General features: G+C 39.8%; 1 pseudogene; it reads right to left on the bottom strand.

Annotated features, from left to right (window-relative positions):
- Nucleotides 1-1,717: 1,717 nt before the first annotated feature.
- Nucleotides 1,718-16,771, bottom strand: part of LOC127448020 (coagulation factor V-like) — a 20,475-nt pseudogene continuing 5,421 nt past the window's right edge.

Raw genomic sequence — 16,771 nt, 5'->3', positions numbered from 1 at the left:
TCAAGAAATAAATGTATTTTTATTGAATATTGATGGAGCAACATAATTTGTGTGAAAAAAAAAAAAAAAAATTAAACATTACATCTCAAGTATTCTATAAACAAATTAATCTCCATTGTGATTGGATCAGTCAGCGTGAGCCCACTTTGAACACTTTCCATAACAAATCTATTTGTTGTAAAGCAACATGTTTTATAGGGGCCTGCAACAGGGGGGCTTTTTACCCCAAATGCTAACCTTTCACATTAAGCCACAACACAACAAAATAAACACTGCTTTTTAGTTTGTGTGGCAATTCTGGCTCAATGCAGGCAAGATCATTATTTCGTTTGATCTTAATTTTGGTGTGTTGTGGCTTAATTCTGTTGTGTAGTTGCTTATTTCCATTGTGTTGTGGCTTAATTTTGTTGTGTTGTGGTTTATTTCCGTTGTGCTGTGACTTTTCTGTTGTGTTGTGGCATATATCCATTTTATTGGGCAAATTTTCTGATTTTTTGTGTTGTGGTTGATTTCTGTTGTGTTGTGGCTTATTTTGTTTTGTTGCGGCTTATTTCTGTTGTGGCTTAATTTTGTTTAGCTGTGTTTTTTTCCATTGTGTTTTCAGCTTTTATTTGCTTTTTGTGTTGATTATCTTTAATGAGACCACTTTGCATTCCCAATGGCACAGAACAACCTGCCAGCAATCAGGAAGTTTGGTACAATAAACTGTATGTGAATGGTTCTGATCTTTATTGTGTCTTTAAAGCAACATAATCTTGAATAGTATTTTTTTGTTTTGTTTTTTGTTTTAGTATACACAAAAAAAAAAAAAAAAAAAAAAAAATCCTTGAAAAAGATACATTTACAAGAGAAGCAAAATTGCATAAGATTTTAAGACTTTTTTAGAATCTTGAATTACATTTTTCTTACCCCATTGGCAAATAGTTCTTGCTTTAAGCATAAATACAATTAAAAAAAAAATCAGTGATATTTATGCTTAAAACAAGAAGAAAAAAAAACTAATTCAAAACCTACTTAATTCTCTGAAAAATGTATTTATACTGTCGCTTCTCAAATAAATTTCTTGTTTTAAGGATGTTCCGATATTTTACATGGAAAAAAAAAAAAAACACTGATTAAGGAAATTATAATTATTTATATATATTATATAGTTGTTTTTTTTTTTTTTTTTTTTTGCATTATGCTGAAATGTACATTTAATGTGCAACCACACAATGAAATAGTCACTTGCCATTCTGACATCACTACTTTTTCCCTTGTAAAAGATCCACTTCTTTTTGTTAGTGCTCTATGAAATGGTGTAGTTCATCACAAAGTGTGATTTTAAAAATTGCTTGACTCCCTGTGTTGCAACTTTATCAAGCATTTCTTCATTTATGGGCTAACAGTCTGCACACAGTTCTGTGAGGATACCTGAATATGCTGTCCTGTCTTTGCTGTACTCCACGCATTGTATTTCCCTGCGTTATGCAGTCTGGCCAAATGAGCGTACCACTGTCCTTCAAAACAGAGTTAAATGAGAATTGTTAGTAGTGTGACCATGACCATTCTACTATGTGCTGCAAAAAGCTACACTTTAAAGAGTATACCTCTAGAGTCTGATGCCATTATGTGTTCGTCTTTCACATGAGACCAAGAGGGTGATCACATTCACAAAACAAAACAGACTAGACAAGATGTTGAAAACTGTCAGAGCCAATTGTTTTCATATGATAAGATCCGTAGCACTTTTTTGACACCATTATCTAACACAAGGAATAGCGTTTGCATGCCCCGCTGCTGGGAGATTCCAACTTCAGACTCCAGCTGCCAGAGACCAGGCTTTGAGGGCAACATTTCCAATGTAGCAAATCCACCTATGAAGTGATGGGAGTGTAAATGAAAATTTTAGATCATACACATAAGTAACTATTTTCCAACCCCACTACAAACCTGGTAAAAGTTTCTGAAAAAATTCTGGAAACTTGCATAAATTACTATGTTGTTTAATATTCTCATAATCAGCCTAATGGTTTTTTTTTTTAATTTATTTATTTTTTATCCATTATTATTGACCAAAATATAAAAGTGGAGCACCAAAATAAATCAGATGAAATAAATAAATAGCTTTTCTCTACCATCAAACTTCAAATTCAAAATGCACTCCATTTGCATGCAAAGAGTATGGATGGCTGGCACGGTTCCTGAAAATGATCTAGTGGAAAAACAGACAATGTTGGAATGTAATTGTAAATATACTGTGCATTTTCTATATACAGTAATTTGCTTGTAATTCAAATTTTTACAAAAAAATTAAAGGTGTACCGTAATAGTCTGGTCAACTTCAGCTTTAATGACCGGAACCAGAACAAGTGTTCCGAGGATGTCACTAAAGGTGCGATCCAGGTACTTTCTGAAAACCACTTTTTTGAAAGCTGTGTGCTACTCATTTTAAGAGTTTTTTTCAAGCCACCTGTGCAAATAGAAAACAAAGCAATTTCACTAAATACAATTACATCCCTGCTGAAAAAACAAAAAAACAAGCCTAAGCTGTTTGGCTGGTCTTAGCTGGTCAGTCTGGCCAGTTGGCTTGTAGAGGGTTTTTGGGCACTTTTTAGCTGGTCAGTCTGGGAGAACAGCTGGGGAACGAACTTAAACCAGCCAAGACCAGTTTAAACTAGCTAAGGCTGGTTTTAGCTGAATTTGTTTTTCAGCAAGGATTCCTCTAGAAAAATAAGGGTTTCATCTATAAAAATAATGGAGAAATGAATGATGCTGACATTAACTTTGCCCATAGCCAGCGTAATCCCATTCTTCTTCCTCTACTGAGATGAAATAGGTATTCTTGTCCTTGACCATTTTGTTTGCCTTTTTACTATAAGGGTCTATGTAGTCCACATACTCGTATTCTTCAGATTGATCAAGGGCACCATCAAAATGTGTCCTGCTCATGTTTTGAAACATATATCTCATAATCATTGAAATTTCGCCTTGGCACTCCTATGACAATTACCTTCCCAGTCAGATCCTCCTTACTAGAAACAGGCCTCGTTCCTCTAGGGGTGAGCCCAGCTGGTCCAAAACCTTGTGGAGACAGACCTCTTGGGGACACAGCAGAAGCGGGCTGTGGCTAATACTCTATCCTCTTCTTTGTCTTCATTTCAAATCTTTTTCTTGACTTAACCCTTTAGTGAACTACTTTTGTCTTCAGCTGGCTGGTCTGTGATGTATTTATTCATGTGTTCTGAAATTTTCATATGAACCACTTCATGTTTGCCCTCATAAATCCAGTGCCCTTCTTCTGGGTTGAGAGGAGGAGAGAGTATGGCCTCCCTGTGGTTGTTCTTCAGATAAATTATCACTTCCTCTAGACTCACTTCAGTTTCATTTTCCGAGCTGTTCTTCGTAGATGAAACATTGTAAAAACGAAGTGAGAAGGAAGTATTCTCCATATCATCAGAGTGAAAGAGCTCTGACACATTCCTGGACATTTTACAGTAAGATTTCAATGTACCATTTATGGATGAACTTGTGTTCTCTGTTATTTCAGACTCAAAGTACGGGCTGAAATCAGACAGGGGTGCATTTGAATATTCAGACTCAAATAATATAGAGATTAGGTGTATTTAAAGTGTGTAACAAGGTTAAAATGGGCAAAGAGGAGGTGGGAACCAGCTGTAGCATCAAAGCAATATCCTCTCACACAAGCTGCATGTGGCTCTCTCCTGAACTGCCGGATCCGGCTGTATTTATCCTTCTCCTTGGCTGATTAGCCCGATTGAGGACCAGGTGTGCATAGTCACGGCATGGCCCTGCCCTCCGCCTCGTCACACAGTGCTTTCAATTTCAGAATTCATCTGAGAAGGTGTCTCACTGGTGTAATTCTCCTGTGTGGTTCAGTTCTTTACATCTCATGCCTGTTGTGTTTGTAATTAGATCACCAGTGCTCTCAGTTAACTCAAATATGATGTTCATGGGTAGTGTTGTTTGTGAGATATATTCCACTAAAGTCTTATCATCCTTTGACATTTCCAGTGAACGACCACTGTCCAGCAGCACAAATGAGCCATTGGAGTGAAAGTCAAGACTAGTAGGCACACTGTATATGAAGAAATGATCCGAACTATCGCTCTTACCATCCACATTGTCAGTGCCATTTAGAGAGTATAGCTCTTCTTGATTATCTGGTCTGTCTACCCCATAGGGTTCTGAGGTTTGGTTTGATAGCAGGGGTTTTTCTTCAGTTGAATATTGAGTTGCACTATCCTCCATGGTTGTGTCACCAACTAGAACTTGTGAGATGTTACTGGTACTAGTGGAAACATTGTATGTTTCATTCATTATCTTTAGTGGTATGGTACTATTTTCCAAAACAGTGACATTTCTTTCAATAATTGGAACATGAGTGGTATTAGTGGAGACTCTGTCAGTTTCATTCGTTATCTCTAGTGTTGTGGTACTATTTTCCAAAACAGTGACATTTCTTTCAATAATTGGAACATGAGTGGGATTAGTGGAGACACTGTAAGTTTCATTCATTAGTGGTGAACTGTCTTTTTCTGCTATGGTAGCATTTCTTTCAACTTCGGTAACGTGTTTTGTTTTTTGTTTTTCTTCCAAAAGGGTGATGTTTCTTTCAATAATTGGAACATAAGTATTATTAATTGAGACAATGTCTGTTTTATTCACCATCTCTTGTGATGAACCGTCATCATCTGGCTTTGGTGAAATTTCTTTCAATAACGGAGCGTTGAGTGGTATTTGTAGAGATACACAGTAGAGTCTGTCATTTACTGGCCTTATTGACTCACTGTGAACATTTATTTTTACCACTGGTAAATGTGAGATATTTTTGGCAGTTTCATTGGAATCAAAAGTACTTTTCATGTCTAGTATGTCTGTGCTTTCATTCAGGACAACTTTTTGTTTTTTGCCCCCCTCAGCCCCCTCATGAGTCTGATTCTGATTGAAAGATCCTAAAGTAGCATTGAGCAGATCCTAAAGTAGCTTTATCGATGGTCAGTCTGTGAGGATAGATACTATATGGATGTGATGCTTTGTTTTTAAAGACAATCTATAGAAACAACAGAGATTGTCATGTATCCTGACCATCAAAATTGACCATGACAAAATATTAAAGTCTTAGAAAAGAAATGAATAGAGTTGTAAAAGTGTGATTATGTGAGATAAAGTTATATACCTTTATAACAAATCTGATTTGGGCTCTTATCACTGGCCCAAGAATCCCAAGTTCCTTTTGTCCTCTTCTCACTTTTTAAACGTGCCATCTTTAAACAGTGTTAACACTTTTAATGCTTTTTTTGTATTTTTTACCAATCTGCTGAGGCCCCTTTGGATTGGAAAATGTGAGAATAAGGCTTGAGAATGGCACTCACACAAGGGCATGTTCTATTAATGAGTCATGATGCAGTGCTTGGCGAATACCTGTCGATGTTGTCTGGCATGTGCAGAGCATAATCCCAGGTAATATCTTCTGCTGCTATATATTGAGTCCACTCTTGCCTTTCCTTTTCCTGTTGAATCGTTAGCCCTCATTTAGGTGCATGGAACTCTTCACATGCCCTAATATTCAGGTAACCATGCAAGCCAGCTGTAAACAACACAGAAAACTTAGCAATAGTACTTATAGTTCAGCATCTAACAATGTAATAAATGTGGAAGACAAAATAGGGACTTACTGGCCGCTCTTTGCCATATAAAAGTATGTGTTATTGTTATATGAATAACATCTGCATAATTTGTTTTGTTCCTCGCACAAAACTTTGTTTGACTTCAGAAGACTTGGAATACAAGTCACTCAAGTTATATGGACCACTTGTATGTTTTTTGTCATTTTGTCATTTGACAGCCCAAGCCCTCATTCACTTTCATTATAAAATAATGAATTGTGATAATCTAAATAATAAATAAATAAAACTAAAAGAGTGGCCAGAATATTCAAAACTTTACATTTTTGTTCTATGGAACAATGTAAGTCATACGGGTTTGGAATGGCATGCGGGTAAGTAATACATTTTTGGATAAACTATTCCTCTAAAATTCATTCTACAAACCTAGGAAATAAAACGTATATATATATATATATATGCTTTGGCAAGTTGAGAGATGTTGTTAGTGGATCATTCATGAAGACATGTGGGATCTCTGGCAGATATTACATTCCAAGAGCCTGCTAATGTGGGAGGAGATAAGCCATCATCCAGGATGGACAGCAATCATACTGGCACTAGTGCCACTAATGATGCCAGCTGCTGAGGTTTTGTGTCCATCCTGCACAAGGACTTGCCCAGTGAAGTGCACAGAGAAGAGCTCTGGCTCAGAGCTCATGCCCAGCAGGTGCCAGCTGACTTTGGAGTGGGCACAGATGCCCAGATCTGTAGGATGATAAGAATAATTTTACAAATAAGCAGCCATAGGAAAGAATTAAGAACAGCACATCTTTACTACATTGAAGGGTAATATGTTAAAAGTAAGTAATGAACCAACCAGGTACAGAGCCATTTGTATAACCATTGATGGTGTATTTTTAACATTATGAGCCTGTGGAGAGCCTGAAGAGCTGTACCAGCTCTTGGTCTCATCAAACACACAAAACAACAGCACAGCCTTCTGATGGAAATGGATCTGATTTCAAGAGTTGTCTAGAGCCTGTACGACAAGCACACATAAAAACAACAACAATACTTAATGCTAAACAAACAAAGCTGTTTCTAGATTTATAAACATATATAGAAATAGAAATAGAAATGTTGAAAGTTGTATAAATGTTGGCTATACATATTGAAACAAATATCACATTTTACATAGAAAAGGAATGTTCATCAAGAAAGATAGGCAGACAAACGGACGGATGGACGGACGGACAGACAGATATTCATTTAGATAGATATTAAAATATTTATTCATTTAGCAGATGCTTTTATCCAAAGTGACTCACAAATGAGGAATACAGCAAAAGCGATTTGTCCTAAGGAAGCAATAACGTGAGACGTGCTGCAATACAAAGTGTCAAATTGCTTAGAGTAGTACAAGTAGGGAGGAAGGTGAGAGACAGTGGTTAAAGAAAGGAGTGAGGTTTTTTTTTTTTTTTTTAGGAAGAAGGAAGACAGTTAGTGCAATAGTAGGATTGGGTCAAGAGTTCAGAGGGCCGTTCCACCAGTGAAGAATGGTGGAAGTGAAAGTCAGAGAAAGTGATTTTGTGCCACTGTGAGATGGCACCACGAGATACACATTAAAGAGATAGTTCACCCAAAAATGAAAATTCTCTCATCATTTACTCACCCTCATGCCATCCCAGATGTGTATATCTTTATTTCTTCTGCAGAACACAAATTATGTTTTTAGAAGAATATTTCAGCTCTGTAGGTCCATACAATGCAAGTGAATGGGTGCCAAAATGTTGCCACTCAAAAAAGCACATAAAGGTATCATAAAAGTAATCCATAAGATTCCAGTGGTTTAATCCAAATCTTCAGAAGTGATATGATAGGTGTGGGTGAGAAAAAGATCAATATTTAAGTACTTTTTTGCTAGAAATTCTTCTCCCTGCTCTGTAGGGGGTGATATGCATGAAGAATGTGAATCATCAAAAACACAAGAAAAATAATGTGAACGTGAATGTGAATGTAAGTGGAGATTGACTGAGCAGGGAGGAGAATATTAAAAATTGATCTGTGTCTCACCCACACCTATCATATCGCTTCAGAAGACATTGATTAACCACTGGAGTCTTATGGATTACTTTTATGCTGATTTATGTCATTTTTGGAGCTTTTGGCACCCATTCACTTGAAGTGTGAGGACCAAAAGAGCTGAGAAATTCTTCTAAAAATCTTCATATGTGCTCAGCAGATGAAAGAAAGTCATACACATCTGGGGATAACATAAGCATGAGTAAATGATGAGAGAATTTTGATTTTGGGGTGAACTATTCCTTTAATATATACATATGGCATCCATTTAGCCATCGAACCCGTGGGGTTCTCCGTGCACCGAGCGGACAGAGTGAAAGACCTCTCAGGTAAAAGCAGAGGAGGTGGTGTATGTTTTATGGTCAACAAATCCTGGTGTGATCAGAGGAATGTACATTCTATCAAGTCTTTCTGCTCTCCTGATCTGGAATTTCTCATGCTTCTGTGTCGACCATTCTGGCTACCGAGGGAATTCACAGTGGTCATTATCACAGCTGTGTACATCCCGTCACAAGCCGACACAGACTGGGCACTCAAGGAACTGTATGTGAGTATAATTGAGCAGGAAACCGCGCACCCTGAGGCTGCGTTCATTGTGACTGGGGACTTTAACAAAGCCAACCTCAAGTCAATAGCACCAAAATACTATCAACACATCAGCTTCAACACACAAGGGAACCGGGTTTTGGACCATTGCTACTCGGACCACTCTTCTGATCTGCTGCTGCCTGCCTACAGTCAGAAACTGAAACGGGAAGCACCCACCCTCAAAACGATCCAGTGCTGGTTGGACCAATCAGATTCTATGCTACAAGACTGTTTTGATCACGCGGACTGGGAGATGTTCCGGTCCGCCTCTGATGATGACATCGAGATCTACGCTGATAGCGTAACGTGTTTTACCAGGAAGTGCATAGATGACGTAGTACCGACCAAAACTATACGGATCTACCCGAACCAAAAACCGTGGATTAATAGCGATGTTCGTGCGGCACTTAATGCGCGGACCTCCGCTTTTAATTCTGGGAACACGGAGGAGCATAACCAAGCCAGTTATGCCCTCCGCAAAACTATCAGAGCAGCCAAACGCCAGTACAGGGACAAGATTGAAGGACAGTTCAACACCACCAAATCTAGAAGCATATGGCAGGGAATTAATATCATCACGGACTTCAAAGGGAATAAAAACTCAGCCGTGAACACCGCTGTCTCTCTCCTGGATGAGCTTAATACTTTTTATGCTCGTTTTGAGGGAAATAACACCGCCCTCGCAGAGAGAGCTCTCGCAGCCGAAGCTACAGAGGTTAGTTTACTCTCCGTCTCTGTAGCGGATGTAACCCGATCCTTCTGACGGTTTAATATCCGTAAAGCCGCGGTTCCAGATGGCATTCCAGGCCATGTCATCAGAGCGTGCGCGAACCAACTGGCTGGTGTTTTTATGGACATTTTCAACTTTTCCCCCTCCTTGTCTGAGGTCCACCACTGTGCCTGTACCAAAGCGATCCAAAATCACTTGCTTAAGTGACTGCCGTCCAGTTGCTCTGATCCCCATCATCAGCAAATGCTTTGAGAGACTAATCAGAGATTACATATGCTCTGTGCTGCCTGTCTCACTGGACTCACTGCAGTTTGCTTACCGCAACAACCGCTCCACTGATAATGCCATTGCATCTACACTACACACTGCTCTCTCCCACCTGGAAAAAAGGAATACTTATGTGAGAATGCTGTTTGTAGACTACAGCTCAGCATTCAACACCATAGTGCCCTCCAAGCTTAATGAGAAACTCCGGGTTCTGGGCTTAAACAGCTTGCTGTGCAGCTGGATCCTGGACTTCCTGTCAAGCAGGTGGTTAGAATGAGCAGCAACACCTCCTCATCACTGATCCTCAACACTGGAGCCCCGCAAGACTGTGTTCTCAGCCCACTCCTGTATTCCCTGTACACACATGACTGTGTGGCAACACACAGCTCCAATGCCATCATTAAGTTTGCTGATGATATGACAGTAGTAGGTCTGATTACTGACAATGATGAAACAGCCTACAAAGAGGAGGTGCACACTCTGACACACTGGTGTCAGGAGCACAACCTCTCCCTCATCATCAGTAAGACCAAGGAGCTTGTGGTGGACTTCAGGAGAAAAAACAGAGAACACAGCCCATCACCATCAATGGAGCACCGGTGAAGAGAGTCAGCAGCTTCAAGTTCCTTGGTGTCCACATCACAAAGGAACTCACATGGTCCGTCCACACTGAGGCCATTGTGAAGAAGGCTCACCAGTGCCTCTTCTTCCTGAGACAGCTGAGTGAATGAGCTTGTACACGGTTCTACACCATGGGTGTGGTGGTGGCGTAGTGGGCTAAAGCTCATAACTGGTAATCAGGTTGCTGGTTCAATCCCCACAGCCATCACCATTGTGTCCTTGAGCAAGGCACTTAACTCCAGGTTGCTCCAGGGGGATTGTCCCTGTAATAAGTGTACTGTAAGTCCATTGGATAAAAGCGTCTGCCAAATGCATAAATGTAAAATGTACACCAACACTGTTGACAGCATCCTGACTGGCTGCATCACTGCCTGGTACGGAAACAGCACTGCCCTCAACCGCAAAGCCCTGCAAAGGGTGGTGCGAACTGCCAGACACATCATCAGATGTGAGCTTCCCTCCCTCCAGGACATATATACCATGCGGTATGTGAAAAAAGCTCGGAGGATCATCAGAGACTCCAGTCACCCAAGCCATGGGTTGCTCTCATTGCTACCATCAGGCAGGCGGTATCGCAGCATCAGGACCCGCACCAGCCAACTTGATGACAGCTTCTTCCCCCAAGCAATCAGACTTTTGAACTCTTGATCTCTCACGATCAATATAAATCAGCACTGCACTTTATTTCCTGTCATAAATTATATTCTCTCTTAACAACACACTGGCAACTGACTATCAACCGACAGCCTGATTGTCAATACAGCACAATACAATCTACTGTATGTTTTATATATACTATTTTTATTGTATATTGTATATTCTGTATTGTGTGTATGTGTATTCTATATTGTGTGTATTGTATATTGTACATTGTATATCATTATTTGTATATTGTGTTGTGTGTAATTATGTGTATATTAGATATGTAAATTGTGTTGTGTAAACCTGATATCACTGTCATGACTGCTATGTTGCTCGGAACTGCACCCAAGACTTTTACCCACTGTTGCACTTGTGAATATGGTTGAGTGACAATAAAGTGATTTGATTTTGATTTGATTACATACACACATACATATATGTCTTTATACAATGATACACATACCTTTACACATACCTTTCTTGCAGATCAGCATTGTACCAATCAATCCTGTGTTGTAGTCCTTAACAATATCAACGCGGGAGAAGTACATGTAGGTGATGCATGGGGGGTCCGCAGCTGTGGGGGACACCTCAGAAGTAATGTCCCATTGGTATTTGTGCTCTTTGCCGGGATGGATGATGTCATCCTGTTTCTCATATTCTGAAGTGTTGTCAAAGTAAAAAGATCCTAAAGGAAATATTACTTAGCAGTGCGAAAATGATTCAGCTTCAAATGAGGTGTTTATACAAATTAAAATAACATACATGATTTCTGGGGACAAATTATTTTGCCTTTAGAAAAATTTGTGATTTAATGTATGCTATATAAGTAAGTGTTTGTCAAAGATTCATGACACTGTTTTGACTTGGGTACAGTCTGCAGTTAATTTGTCTCTTGGAAATCAAACACAGATGTTTGTGTTGCTCAATTTGTTGACCCAACTAAATGACAACCACTGAAACAATCCATAATGTTCTCTAAAAATACTCATGACATACTGTGCTACTTCCTGTAACCTTTAGGTTTATACATAATAGATTGAACTTTTATTTAAAACTTTATGTAATAGTAATGTAAATGTTGTACAGTATGTATATAGTCTTTTCATGACATTTTCTAGAAAATTGAATGCACAGATTTTATCTGCATATTAGTGTTAAGTTCACTGGTGTTAAGTTCAAAATACCTGAGGACAAGGGATGTGTTTTAGTCTGTGTAAATCCTGCATCATTCCTGTACACTACTTTTTTATAAGATGGCCCAGTCCTGGAAAACAACCAAAAATGCACCCATCGGTAATAAATATTTAGATAAGTTAGATAACAAAGTTCTACTTACAATTTAAGTGTACTTTAAAGTAGATGTTAGGTTCTGGTTTAACTTTACTCATAATATGAAATCCCCTAAGAGAGATACTTTCATTTCTTTAACACATCCCATTCTTTAACACTTTGTTTTATATAAACTTTATTTTTCAATTAAAATATTAATCAATTAAAAATATCTACATATTTTAAAACAGCTTTAATTTATTTGTATATTAAAACATTAAATATTTCATTTAAAACATCTCTTATACGAGTGCTGCTGTTGCTTAATAGTTAATACAAAATGTGTTATTATTGACATTTTATTATATAATTATCTATCTCCAAAATACATGGATGCTACTCCCAAAATAGTACAGAGCAGGTGGCACAGCTGTAAATACCTGAAGAACTGAGATCTGGGAATCCCAAAATGTTGAACCAAATTTTCAAAGGATCTCAACACTTCACTCTCATATTAGTCACCAAGTGTATTAACCTCCCTCACAATCCACTCTGACCAGCAGAAAGGGGATTTATTAATACATAATTTTGAGTTCAGCCATATGCTCGAGGCAACATTTAAATAAATGTCCGAATTAAACACTCTGGACACTTTTGTCCATACAGAGTGCAAATGCGAGATAACGGAGTGTAACTTAACTTCTCCGATTATTTTGATAGAAAGGCTTTGCAATGGCGAAATAGGGGAAGGAACTCCTTGTTCAATACAAAACCAGGAAGGGGCTCTCTCAGGTGGAAGCAACCAATGAGCCAAATGTCTGAGACCGAAAGCATAATAATAAAACAAAATCTTGGGTAGGCCCAGCCCACCTTTGTCGATCAGCCTATGTAATTTACTGAAGTGAAATCTGGGACATTTACCATAGCGAAATCTTTCATTTAGAATGGTATCAAATTGCTTGAAATAAGAGAGGGGGACATCTATAAAGAGAGATTTTAGCAGGTAGTTGAATTTTGGAATACAATTCATTTTAATAACATTAACCTTCCCAGTAATAGATAAATGTAATGAAACTCACCTGTCCACATCGCTTGAAAACCTTTTTATTAAAGGGTCAAAATTAACTAATTAACTAAATCAGACAAATTTGCTGGGAATAAAATCCCCAAATACTTAATGCCCTGTTTGGGCCACTGGAAGGCGCCCAGCTGGAAAGCCGTTACAGGATAGTACGCTGTCAGAGCCAAAGCTTCGGATTTAGACCAATTAACTTTGTATCCTGAGAACTTGGAAAAGCAATTAATAATTCTGTGGAGGCAAGGCATAGATCTAGTAGGTTCAGAGACAAATAATAAAATATAATCTGCGTAAAGCAGAAGCTCATGCGCCACACCTCCCGCAATCACCCCTGGAAAATCATCCTCCTTTCTTATTGCCGCTGCTAATGGTTCCAGGGCAAGACAGAACAATAATGGGGAAAGAGGACAACCCTGCCGAGTGCCCCTATCCAGAGTAAAATAATCTGAAATTAATCCATTTGTTTCCATTTGTTTGTACCGCTGCTACAGGGTGTCTATAAAGTAACTCAGTCCAAACAATAAATGTACTCCCGAACCCATACATTTCCAAAATCTTAAAAAGATAATCCCATTCTACCATATCAAACGCCTTTTCGGTGTCAAGTGAGATGTCAGCGACCGGAGACTGATCATTTGCTACTGACCACATGATATTGATGAGACGCCTGATGTTATCAGAAGAGCTGCGGCCCTGAATAAACCCCACCTGATCTATATGTATAAGAGATGTCATAACCTTACTTAATTGGTTAGCCAAAATCTTTGACAAAATATTTACATCTAGTTGGATCAGAGAGATTGGACGGTAACTTTTACACTCGCTTGGATCTTTGTCCTTTTTAAGAATCAGACTGATCCGGGCTTGTGTCATGGTTGGAGGAAGCTTTCCATTCTTTAATGATTCCATAAAAACTTCTAACAAAAGTGGAGCCAGTTCTGTAGCATAAGATCTAAAAAATTCTGCAGCAAAACCATCTGGCCCCGGAGCCTTGCCAGTAGGTAGGGACTTTATTACCTTGTCAAGCTCCTCCAAGGTTATCTCAGAATCAAGAGCATTTTTTTGCTCAGTCTTCAGTTTAGGAAGATCTAATGGTTCCACAAAGTTTCTAATATCTTCATCAGTAGACAAAGACATGGAACTATAAAGATCAAAATAGAACTCTTTAAAGGTATTATTAATATCAATGGCTGAGGTAAAAATTTCACCACCAGCAGATTTCACTGAGGGAATGATAGAAAGAGACTCTCTCTGCTTTATATATCTAGCCAAAAGCTTCCCTGCTTTGTCCCCCGACTCAAAGTATGACTGTCTTGCCCTGAATAACCAAAACTCCACTTTCTGCGACAAAATCAAATCAAATCAAATCAAATCAAATCACTTTTATTGTCACACAGCCATATACACAAGTGCAGTAGTGTGTGAAATTCTTGGGTGCAGTTCCGAGCAACATAGTAGTCGTGACAGTGATGAGACACATACCAGTTTACAATAAACATCAGATTTACGACACAATTTAAAATCTAATATACACATAATTACACACAACACAATATACAAATAATAACTTACAATGTACAGTATACAATACACACAATATAGAATACACATTATACAATAAAAAAGTATATATAGTTTATATAAAATGTACAGTAGGTTGTATTGTACTGTATTGACATTCAGGCTTTCGGCTGATAGTAAGTTGCCAGTGTATTGTTAAGAGAGAATATAATATAATAATAATATAATTTATGACAGTCCGGTGTGAGATATAAGAGTAAGAGTAATAAAGTGCAGTGCTGATGTATTTTGATCGTGGGAGATCAAGAGTTCAAAAGTCTGATTGCTTGGGGGAAGAAGCTATCATGAAGTCGGCTGGTGCGGGTCCTGATGCTGCGATACTGCCTGCCTGATGGTAGCAGTGAGAACAGCCCATGGCTCGGGTGGCTGGAGTCTCTGATGAGCCTCCGAGCTCTTTTCACACACCGCCTGGTATATATATCCTGAAGGGAGGGAAGCTCACCTCTGATGATGTGTCTGGCAGTTTGCACCACCCTTTGCAGTGCTTTGCGGTTGTGGGCAGTGCTATTGCCATACCAGGCGGAGATGCAGCCAGTCAGGATGCTCTCTACAGTGCAGGTGTAGAACCGTGTGAGGATGTGGCAGCTCATTCCAAACTTCCTCAGCCGTCTCAGGAAGAAGAGGCGCTGATGAGCCTTCTTCACAACGGCTTCAGTGTGGATGGACCATGTTAGTTCCTCAGTGAGGTGGACACCCAGGAACTTGAAGCTGGTGACTCTCTCCACTGGTGCTCCATTAATGGTGATGGGGCTGTGTTCTCTATCTCTTTTCCTGAAGTCCACCACAAGCTCCTTTGTCTTACTGATGTTGAGGGAGATGTTGTGCTCCTGACACCAGTGTGTCAGAGTGTGCACTTCCTCTCTGTAGGCTGTTTCATCATTGTCAGTGATCAGACCTACCACCATCGTATCATCAGCAAACGTAATGATGGCATTGGAGCTGTGTGTTGCCACACAGTCATGTGTGTACAGGGAATACAGGAGTGGGCTGAGAACACAGCCCTGCGGGGCTCCAGTGTTGAGGGTCAGTGATGAGAAGATGTTACTACCCATTCTAACCACCTGGCGTCTGCTTGACAGGAAGTCCAAGATCCAGCTGCACAGTGAGCTGTTTAAGCCCAGAGCCCGGAGTTTCTCATCAAGCTTGGAGGGCACTATGGTGTTGAATGCTGAGCTGTAGTCTACAAACAACATTCTCACATAAGTGTTCTTTTTTCCAGGTGGGAGAGAGCAGTGTGTATTGTAGATGCAGTGGCATTCAGTGGAGCGGTTGTTGAGGTAAGCAAACTGCAATAAGTCTAGTGAGGGAGGCAGCACAGAGCATATGTAATCTCTGATTAGTCTCTCAAAGCATTTGCTGATGATGGGGGTCAGAGCAACAGGACGCCAGTCATTTAAGCAAGTGATTTTGGATTGCTTTGGCACAGGCACAATGGTGGACATTTTAAAGCATGTGGGGACTACAGACAAAGAGAGGGAAAGGTTGAAAATGTCCGTAAAAACACCAGCCAGTTGGTTCGTGCACGATCTGATGACGCGGCCCGGAATGCCGTCTGGACCCATGGCTTTGCGGATATTCACGCTTCGGAAGGATTGGGTTACATCCGCTACAGAGACGGAGAATGAACTAACCTCTGTAGCTTCGGTAGCAAGAGCTCTCTCCACGAGGGCAGTGTTATTTCCCTCAAAACGAGCATAAAAAGTATTTAGCTCATCCGGGAGAGAGGTAGTGGTGTTCACGGCGGAGTTTTTATTCCTTTTAAAGTCCGTGATGATGTTAATTCCCTGCCACATGCTTCTAGAGTTGGTGGTGTTAAACTGTCCTTCAATCTTGTTCCTGTACTGACGTTTTGCTGTTCTGATAGTTTTTCGGAGGGCATAACTGGCTTGTTTATGCTCCTCCGTGTTCCCGGAATTTAAAGCGGAGGTCCGCGCATCAAGTGCCGCGCAAACATTGCTATTAATCCAAGGTTTCTGGTTCGGGTAGATCCGTATTGTTCTGGTCAGAACGACATCCTCTACACTCTTTCTGATGAAACATGTTACACTATCAGCGTAAAGCTCGATGTCATCATCAGAGGTGGACCGGAACATCTCCCAGTCCGCGTGATCAAAACAGTCTTGTAGCGTAGAGTCTGATTGGTCCGACCAGCACTGGATGTTCTGAGGGTAGGTGCTTCCTGTTTCAGTTTCTGCCTGTAAGCGGACAGAAGCAGAATGGAAGAGTGGTCCGATTTCCCAAATGGTGGGCAGGGGAGGGATTTGTAGCCATCCCGGAAGAGAGAGTAGCAATGGTCCAAAA

Source organism: Myxocyprinus asiaticus, chromosome 11, assembly GCF_019703515.2.
Source record: "Myxocyprinus asiaticus isolate MX2 ecotype Aquarium Trade chromosome 11, UBuf_Myxa_2, whole genome shotgun sequence".
NCBI classification, from domain to species: Eukaryota; Metazoa; Chordata; class Actinopteri; order Cypriniformes; family Catostomidae; genus Myxocyprinus; species Myxocyprinus asiaticus.
The sequence above is the reverse complement of the archived record's forward strand: the minus strand, read 5'-3'. Positions and strand labels throughout refer to the sequence as shown.